The following is a 10,651-nucleotide window of genomic DNA, read 5'->3' as shown; positions in this document are numbered from 1 at the left end:
AGGAAGGCCCCTCTCGGCCTGGGGGGTCCAAGGCGAGGTGGTCTGGGGTGGTCTGAACATCAGCAGGAAAGGAGTGGTGAGAACGAGCCTCAGTCACTGCCGTTCCCTGATTTCCATTTAAGGGCAGGGGTCCTAATTTTTTAAATGAGTTTTGGAGGTCTGGTGAAGTGAAGCTGTTTTATGTATGGGTTGCAATAGCTGCTACTGCTGGGGAAGCCGTGGGGCTTACCAGCTCACCAGCACCGCAACTCTTGTTTCAGGGCGCCAGAAATGTTTGATGACCATTTTGCACTTTAAGGTAAATATACCAAGTGCTGAACCCAAGAGTAGCCTCAGATCTGTTACAGTGAGAATGGAATATTGACTTCAGAAAACCTCAAACCTCATGATTACATTAAAAATGTGTAATATATTCAAAGCTCAGATCATTGTCATTTTCAGATCTTAGAGCAAAATTATCACAACATTTCACTGTTTATAGTCACATAAATATGTTGGTCTCCTCTACTGTGTGTCATTTGCACACACTGTTATTAGAATCAACTGGCACCCTCACTGAAATGTTTGTAATGACTTCAGGATATTATGGGAGTTATAGATCTGCAGGCCTGGCATTTTAATTCTTGAGGACCTATGCTTTCCTTAAAGTTACAAGTGCAGTTGCCACAGCACAGCTACATAATGTAGTTTATTCCATTATTTTTTATAAACAAATACCCGCATTATCAGATCATATTTAACTGTGTGCTTTTATTCTTACCCTCTTTGGATCATCTAAGTATTTTCATGTATTTTTACAGCTGTATAATTTCAATCATGTAGTTGTGGTAGGACAAACTATTAAATAAATCTTAGGCTAGAACTTATTGAATTAAAATTCCTCACCAAAGCTTCTCAGATTCTTTTAAATATTCAATAAACAGAGTAATTTACAATGTCATTCTATCTCCTCTATAGCTTTCTTCTAACACTGCAACATTAGTAGCAGTTGGTGTGTTTTCTCTCTTTGGTTTCTTTTTCCTTAGATGTATAGTCACTCTTTTTGCTATTATAATTGATTTATGTATCCATTGATGTGTGCTGCATTTTAATGATGACTCTTTGTTTTATCCAATAACACTTTTCAATAAGATTGTTTGGACTGCATTTTAAGGACAGGTGCAAACTGATGCTTAGAGTTTTAATGCCCAGTGTTGACCCAGGCAAGATTTTTGCACTCAAATAAGACTGTACATTTTTATGCATTTTTACACTTGCCTACATTTTTTACTTTACTTTAGGCTTACTAAAATGTAATTATCTTTCTCCTTTTGTTTCTTTCTTCTACACTAATATGCTAAATTCTATGAGGCCCATATCTTTTATATCTTTTCTTTCTAACAACTCCAGATTATATTTGAATGGCAGGACAGTTTGAGCTTGACCTGTATCAAACAGCACTGGCCCATTGAAAGCATTGCAACAGGATAACAGTGAGAGCAGAAATAAAGTGGATTTAATAAAATAATAGTAATGAAGTGGAAATACATCAATTAAACACCTTATTATAAGAAAATCCCTCATATGTGGTTCTTAAACAAACTAGTGGGCTAATAATATGACTTTTTTTAAAAACAAAGTTAATCATGTTCTCTGTTGAAATACTTGTCTAGATACTGTTAGAAACAGAAAACTTAAAAAAATATTTCTTTAGGGTTGGGAATCTTGTACAAATCACTGTGGCAATTTGTAGACCTTGGTGTGCAATAATGAGCTGCACCATTGTACTCTAGAAATTACCACTGAATTTATTATATTGATTCACTGCAGTTTTTCCTCCTCAAAACTGCAGTTCCCCATCCCATATGTTTCATTTTACTTATGCATGGTAGTTCCCTGTCAAAGGTGGCAATTTTGGGGTTTTTTTGGCTGGGCTTGAGAACATTCAAATAATAATGATAATATCACATTCACTGTTAAGATTTTATGTATAACTATACTGCTTCAATTTACAAGACATTTTATGCAGTATGTGTATTCTACTGTTTCCTCATATGTTTTGCATTGGTTACAGACAAGATAAATTTTAGAAGACTAAGTCATGATGCTCAGAGACTTACAGACATTATTAAGAACATTGAAGAATTATGAGCCTTCATAAACACAACAGACCCAAATTAAGACCCTCAGTTCAGCAGCTGGAAACCTTTTGGGGTTGATTACTAGATGCAAAGGGAAAACATGCAAGGAACTACTTATTCAGTATACTCTGTACCTCAAATTAAAGAGACTACTGGTGGAGTAAAAATATCTGTTAGCTTGGGTGTAGATAGTGGGGCCTGAAGTATTTTTATTGTGTCCACCTATGTCTATAAGTTCAAATATTTAACACCTGGATGCTTTTTTAATATTACACGATACTCAAAGACAGATATTAATCCAAGCAGATGTTTTGAAGGCCAGGAAAGTAACAGGTCATATCCTACAGTGCTGAGGTGATAACGGACAAGGAAATTCCCATTTTCTGTTTCACCTTTTATTTGTTTTCTCAGGTTTTCCACGAGGGTCACAGAGTTAGGCAACAACAATTCAGTAGTTCACAGAAGGTTTTGATCTCTCTCTCGCCCCACCTCAGGCCAACAAGCATTTGCAGTAGCTCATACTGTGCTGGCATCACTGCTGTAATTGCACTAACCCAGAACAGTGTTGCCATAAACATTTCTATGCTAAGCTTAATAATTCTAATGCTTCGTGGAAGCAGTCTTGGTGCAGTTGCATTGATGTAGTAGATGCTGCCAGCGTAACTCACAATAATCTTGCAATCCTTACAAAGCCTGCTCTCTGCAATTTCCTTCTACTTCACATTATTTACTTGGTCTAAACTATTTGCTGTTTCACAGAGTGATAAATACCAGTTCATTTATTTCAAATAAAATAATCTCTTCAGGTATTGATTGGTGCTCTGACTAATCCCCACTTCATGAGTCCATCTTGGGACCTGTTGGGAAGTTTCCCCATAATGCAGTGCTACTCCATAGCTGAGCCAACTTCTGTGTTAATATAACAGATTTTCACCTGCACAGAGGTTTGCTGAGAATTTTTTACATTGCTGCAAGTTTATACACTCCTTTAAACTAAGATAAGCTCTACAGGCATTAAAAAGGACTTCTTTAGCAGAGGCTGGAATACTTGATATAAAAGAAGCTGTGGTCAAGAACCTTTGACATTTCAATTTCACTGTATCATTTTTTTAGCTGTGAGACTTTGTGATGGAAGAACAGTCCTTGGAGTCTGAGAACAGCACAGCCAAATTATTCTCATTTGGTAGGACACAGAAACAGCAGAATAGCCCTTCTTGGGGGAAGAAAAAACTCCATGTTGAGAAGGCCATTGGACTTCTGTGTCTCCACTGAACAACAAAGCTATTAATGATGTGCTGATATATGAAAGTTGGAACCTACTAGTTACTTTCTTTAGGGTACCAATCTTTCTTTCCAAACTCAGTATACTTTATTTTTCTTCCTTCTTTTTTAGGTCTTATCTTGTTTCTCATCTTTGCCCATTAATCACCACCATTTTTCTTTTGTCTCCATATACCATGTTTGTATTTGTCCATCTTTCGTCTCAGTCTTGTCAGCTTCCTGTTTGGTCCTACAGTAAAACTACTCTTGCTCTTTCAGTTTTTACTGAAAACAACATCCTTATATTCATCATGTTTATCTGTACTTCGTAGTTGAAAAAGATTTCAGAGAAGAGATTGACTTTCTGCATGTTCATATAATTCCTACTTCATCTAGGACCCTAAAGCCTAAGCAATAATTAATAAATAAAAAAAAAAATCCATTTTCCACCGATGTACTTATCCTGCTTAAAAATTATAAGTTTAAGCAATTAGGAACTCAGGTAACTCCTCATGTAACTATAATTGTGTGACTAATTATGTTATCCTTTTCACTTCACGGAAACTTACACTTGGAAGAACATGTATGTATGCAAGAGTTAAAAGCATTTCTGGATTCGTTTGCTTTTGCTTTTGCATTCCTAACAGTTGCTTGTTAATAGGAACTGTTTATGGTAAAAATGGTGGCCTGTGGATGCAATCTGACCTTCAGCTAGAGCTGATACAAAGCACCTTTACAGTTTGTCTTCTGACTGCTCACAGTGTAAGGAAACAGTATAAATGTATGTGTGTTTAACTGGACATCATGCTTCCATGCATGTAGCACTTGGACTGTTTCCCCAATAGTAAGAATGATAATTCAAACACATACAATTTTGAACACTTTTTTTTTGTTTGTTTGTTTGTTTTTTTCACAGCTGTTTAAATTTACTTGGCAGGAGTAGAAATGAGGTAATACATGTGAGAAATAAAATAAAATGTGTTTAACACCACCAAAAGGATAACTTCAGCCAGCTTGGTAAATTCATGAGACATGTGGGGATGCAGCCAAGGGCATGGAGAGACAGATGAAGACACACTGAGGATGGCTCTCCAGTTCAGGACCTGAGCCTGAGAAGTGAGCAAAGTCTTGATGGGGGGCAGTTTCTAGTGAGGCCCCTCAGCAGCTCATGTGGGAATCCATACTGTTTCTTACTAACCTAGGAGGTAGGTCAGAGTGTAACTCAGCAGGATGGGAGCGCCGCATTGGGTGGGAGTGGCTCTTTCCCTGGAAGGCAGACTGTTTTCAGAAGGACATAGGTAGGCTGGAGAAAATCCAGCAGAAATCTCATGAGACTCAGCACAGAATGTAGAGACCTGGCCCTGGTCTGGGAAGCCATCCTCCTTCCATCCAATCTTAGCATCAACTTTTTGAAAGGCAGCTTTATAAAATAGGACCTGATGGCCCCAGTGGACAGCAGAGGGGACGTGAGCCAGCAGCAATCAGCACTGCAGTGAATGAGACCAACTTCATAATGAGCAGTAATAGTGTGAGTGCAGCCAGTAAGAAGGAAGTAGTTATATTAGTGGAGTGGGTGTCAGTCTCTTCTCCCAAACAACAGGGGATAATACTCAGGTTGTGAAGGTGTAGACGGGATATTAGGAGTAATTTCTTCACTGAAACAATTGTCAAGCATTGGTACAGGCTGCCCTGGGAAGTTATTGGGCCACGAGGTATTTTAAAGATGTCTAGATGTGGTGCTTAAGGACATGGTTTAGTGGCAGACTTGGCAGCGCTAATGGCTGGACATGAAGATGTTAAGCACCTTTTCCACCTAAATGATTCTGTGTTTCTTCTTTAATTAGCACTTGTGAGACTCCAAATGAAGGACTCTGTCTATTTTTGATGATACAAAATTATCTTATTTTGTATAAGATTACCAAATAACAAAGACCAAAGTCATAGAATGTGAAGTACATGAGAAGAACAGGAATGGCTTGAAATGCATTTTGTAGTGTTGAAATAGAAGCATTCTTTGACCTTTCTTAATCCTAATTATTATTCTTATTTATGAAAGAACAAGTGCTGCTAAATAAAAGATATAATTTTAATTGTGGAATTAACTGTAATTACATGTCATTATGAAATATTCCATAATTTTGTAATTGCTTAAACTGTTGGTATTTACTGAACATAATTTACAGTAATTCCTTTATTCTTTCTTTGTCTAACCAATAATTATCTTTGTAATAGGTAGTAGAATCGTGAACTGAACAAAACTGTACACATCAAGTGTTCACAACATTTCTGTTTCTCTGTTGTTTCTGTAGGAATCCAAAACAAAGTTAATCTGATCAACAGGGATCAATAGAAAAGTGAGTGAAGATTCTTATTTCTTTGAAGTCAGGGAAGGCAATGAAATAATCCTCCTAAACAATGAAGGCCTTTAATTCAGAGTTTTGAACACTGAAAGGCATTGTGAAGTGGGATTTGCAGTGTTTCTGGTATTAATTTAAACTGTACAAGCAGGTGCAGTAGTTGGAGGTGAATTACTTTTCCTACATTTTTGTGATATTACAAGGCAAAAGTCACAGAAAAGTCCCAGACCTGATTTATGGACTTCAAGAGTAAAAAAGTCTTAGAAGAACTTCCTTTTGCTTTACCCTCTATGTTCCCATCCCTAATTTAAATATATCCATCCTCCTTTCTCTGTGTTCTCTTTAGGTCCACAAGCTAAAGGACATCTCAGCAGGACTCTGCACCCATGCGAGCTGGCTTCCTCTGGAAGAAACACCAGCCAGTTCTTCAACCTCCATCTACTTGGTGCCTTTACCTGAAAAACTGGTAGTGGACTGGGCTGCAGAGGACCCTTCTGTGAAATTTTGGAACTGAGGAATGCTTAAGACAACATAGGACTTGTCCACCACCCTGAGTCACGGGTAGTTGGTTCATTAGATGGGTGACACACAGCAGCAGGGCAGGGACTTGCCAGCCAGGATTCTGTTGCACCATTTCCAGGATTTAGAAGTGGCAAAGGGGCCACTTGAGAGTTCAGGACACTTGACATTATTTGGTGATGATTCAAGTCCAGGAATGTAAATCCAGTCTTGTTCCAGAAGCCAGGGTCTTATTTGCCTGGTGACCACCAGACAGGACCTGGAGTTTGGTGGCAGGTCCGAGGTCAAGATGGGAAGTCAGTCTGTGGATCAGAGCCCAGTCCAGCAGACTGCACAGCTGGGCATGGCTGTGACAGGCCTGAGACTGGCACACTCACAGCACAGCTCTGTGAAGCAATGGCCCCAGGCTGAGCGGGAGCAGAGCCCGGTGTGTGTGGGCACCCACGCAGGGCTGTGAGCCCAAAACCTACAAGTGCCCTTAAGGCCTTGATCAGCCCATGGGATGGAGACTGACCAATATTCAGAGAGCAGCACTAGGAGGTGGATCTTAGCTGGAACGGGCAGTATCAGACAGAAGGAAGGATGCAAAGAAAGTCCCTCTGGCTCATGCTGAGGCAACCAACCAGGATGGACAGAGGAAAGCACAATGGGCTCCCATTTGGATGAAGCTGATGGCAGTGCTTTTATGGATAGCAGGAGGATGATGTTTTCACTCTCTCTATTTCTGCCTACTGTACAGGCTTGAGAAAATGCACCCTGCAGTAGGCCACCTACTGTCAGTCACCTTTAATTTGTTTAAGGTAAAAGAAGTTCTTATAAATCTTCTCTTGATTTCTTCTATCCCATCTCTTGATTCCTTTCCTATTCAGCTAGAGTCTATTTGGCAATGAAAATATTAATGTTAAATATTTATGTTCAATATGTCCAGTTCCATATATCTTACAGAAGGAACTGAGGATTGATTGCTTGTTCTCTTTGTCTTGATCTTTCACTTGATTTTGTCTTTCCTGTTCTTGTAATGTGAGTGAAAATTCAAATTTTGAACCTTGGGTTAAAGCGTTTGTCTTGACCTTATGCCAAACCTGCTGACTTTTTTACTCTGTGTTATTGTTCCTAGCTTCTAGGAAGGAATAAATGGGTAAAATCAGCCTTATTGTGGATTAACAACTCTAATCATGGTGACTGCATTAATTATGAGGACCATTTAAAATGTATTTATCCTACAAGTTGTCTTTGGGGTTTTCTGTCTACCTGCAAGAAAAAATACTGTCCTCCAGCCTACTTACCTCTAGGAACTCAGGGACCCTCAACCATCAAAGCTGTCACAGAAGATTGGTTAATGGCATTATGGGGAGAGGCAGGATGCCAGAGTGTTGTTCTTATCTTCAAATAACATCTCTCTGAATAAGGTCCTCTTTGTTTTGGGAGCCATGGGTGTGTTTTGTATGCACTGTTCATTTATTTTTTCAGCTACGTGTTCAGAGATAACACAGGTTGAACTAATTGTCTAAATAAGATTTGGAATTTAACAAATTACAGTGTTCAATAACATAATTTTCTTTGACAAAAACAACACAGGTAGTGCTCTCCTAGTTTGACAGCTCTGGGAGCTAGAGTTGATTCAGAAGTGCAAGAATGAGATTCTAAAAGCGTAAGGAAATAAGAAATGTTATTTATCACTGTTTCAGTGTCACCAACTTGTTATTTTTATTGTTCTTCAGAATAATGGGATTTATTGAAGCAGTTTATCCTCACATCACGTAATACACGTTGTGCTTGAAGAACGAGGAGGATTCAAAATAGCAAAACATAAAAAAAGCACTTTAAATGTAACAGAAATCCACAGCAACACTACACTTTAAAACCTACCCTGTTTCTATCTGGAACAAGCAGAAAACAAGTACATGTGGAAAAGAATAGTTCAGTTATTAAAACCACACAAATGGAGATATTTGCATAGTTACTGCCATGCTCAAATGAAAGAAGATAATTGTGTGTATGAAAGGTTTTCAACAGCTGTCTTTGAAATCAAATAAAGAAATAGATAAACATGCTGGCTGTTTTGCATCTGGGATACATACACCAACACTCAATATTCACAAATCACTAAGTGGTTGTTGGACACCTGAAATTCTATTGATTGCTAAAGCTCAATAATGTCTCAGAGACTTGATCAAAAGATCAGGCAAGCAAGCAAGTAATTATATAGTATTGTGAGTCTTAGCGTATACAAAATACACTGCAAAGAGCAAACATTCTGACTAGATAAATAACCTCAGTTTGGTATGGCAGCAGCTATAACAGGAAACCTTTCAAATGTTGATTACATAAAATTAAGGACAATACAGTGAAAAAGAGTACTGTAAATCAGACAGCAGGGAATTTCAAGGATCACAAATCCTTGCCTAATATAAATTACAGCAATAAATTCTAGCATGGATTGTTTCTTTTATAACAGTGGTTACCAAGAAAATAGGAATTGTGAGCTAAAATTCCAGGGCATTTAAATCATGATAGTCCCTAGAAGTTTAATTGCTTTATTTTGCTTCCAGCTTGCTAAAAATTGAACACAAGTAATAGATATAAAAAATAGATATAAAACTGTTTGATTGTATAAATTAATATTTGTTTCCTTAGATTCTATGTTTAGTCAACAAATAACTTCCTTATTGTAGTTAATACAAAACATGAATGTATGTCGATAGGGTCGTGCTAAAAATCTATGTTAGCCTTATTCCTTCTCATAGATTTTTAGCACGACCCTATCGACATACATTCATGTTTTGAGAATTCCACTGAAAACTGTGGAAAGATACTAGTGCAAAACTGGCTCGTGAGTCAGTCTTAGGGCTTGGCAGAGGTTGTTGACCCCTGGATCTCGTCATTATTACAAAACACTCAAAACACCAACTGCCTGAAAGATAATAGTGATTAAAAAAAAAAAAAAAGAAATCTTTTAAGATTAACTTCTAGAGCATTGAGCCTTGCTTTTCATCTCACTGGAGTTATTAGTCATCTCTCAGATGGCTTAACAGGAATGGTCACCATATTGTAACCCTGGGCTCTGATTGTGGGGATGTCCTTTTGCTGTAATTAGAGGAAAGATATTGCCTCAGAGAAAACTGTGGTATAAACATGTAGTGCTCTGGCTAGCATTAATCTATTTTGATATGAAGTGATCTGACATCATGGGGAGCCAAAGAAGATTTTCTTCATGTGGCTTACAAACAAAAAGAAGAGCACTGCAAGACTACAGAAAAACACAGCTCTAACAATGTTTATAATTTGGCCTGAGGTTGACTCCACAGTACCTGCAGGCAATCTCACACAATGCAAAATACCACTGAATTCCAGCTCTCTTTACCAGGCAGCTCTTAATGGACATTAGCTAGTCATCATGTCCTCATGACTAGTTACATGTAAAAGCAATGTTGTGCATAAGTTCACCTGGGACCCCATATATTTCTGGTCAAGCTTCTCAGAAAAAAAATTTCTGATGCTGCAAATAGCATGTTCCTGTCCTTTGACAACAGTCCAAAAAGACAGGCTAGATTAAAAAAAGTAATCTCTGTTCTACAATGTACATTTCACTGTAACCAAAGTATTCAACAGGTCCTGTCCAAAACTAGGACTTCAACTCTGTATCCTACTATAAGAGATGCTGGGTGGTTAAGAATTTCTGCAATTTCCCCACAGAATTATAATGTTTTAGGACCTAAGACTGCAATTATGTTGTTTAAAGAAAAAGATGAGTCTACAGCTACACAGTGTCATCTGATGCCACTGACAATGTGACAATAATTATATATAGACAGTGATCCTGAATTTTTCTGCAGTACTCCAAGGAAGTGTGAGTGAAGATTTGAACCCATTATTTATTTACCTAGGATGCTCCCACAAAAATTTCAATTCTGTACCTTCAGGCTTCACAGCTGAAGTAGAGCCATTACTGGGGTAAGATGGAAACATTGGCAGTAGTGTAATGCCTCTGCAGTGAGGCAAGAAGGAAGCACAATTTCTGTGCCTCACAGGATTGCTCTACACAGGACTGGTTGTTCTGGGATATGCTGCTGAGCTGTGGTGCACAAGGTAATCTCACAAGACCCATAGTTATGGCTTTCAATACATCTTCTGCTTAAATAACGGCAACATTGTCCGATACTAAGGGCACATAAAAAACTAATTTATTTTATTTTCCTTTTATATGATTGGAAGTAATGAAAGTGTCAGGAGGTGAGCTATTTCTTTGCAGAGAGTTTGTTGTTTAGTTCCATTACATCAATAAGAAATGAGGTATTAAAATATATTAAAAGATAAATATGACAATTTTCCCTGTTTTTCCAGTGTGATTTGCCTTCACTGTGTCTGTCATTCATGCAGGAAGACTTCATGTTA

This window comes from Ammospiza caudacuta, chromosome 1 (assembly GCF_027887145.1).
Source record: "Ammospiza caudacuta isolate bAmmCau1 chromosome 1, bAmmCau1.pri, whole genome shotgun sequence".
Lineage (NCBI taxonomy): Eukaryota > Metazoa > Chordata > Aves > Passeriformes > Passerellidae > Ammospiza > Ammospiza caudacuta.
This window is presented reverse-complemented; position numbering follows the sequence as displayed.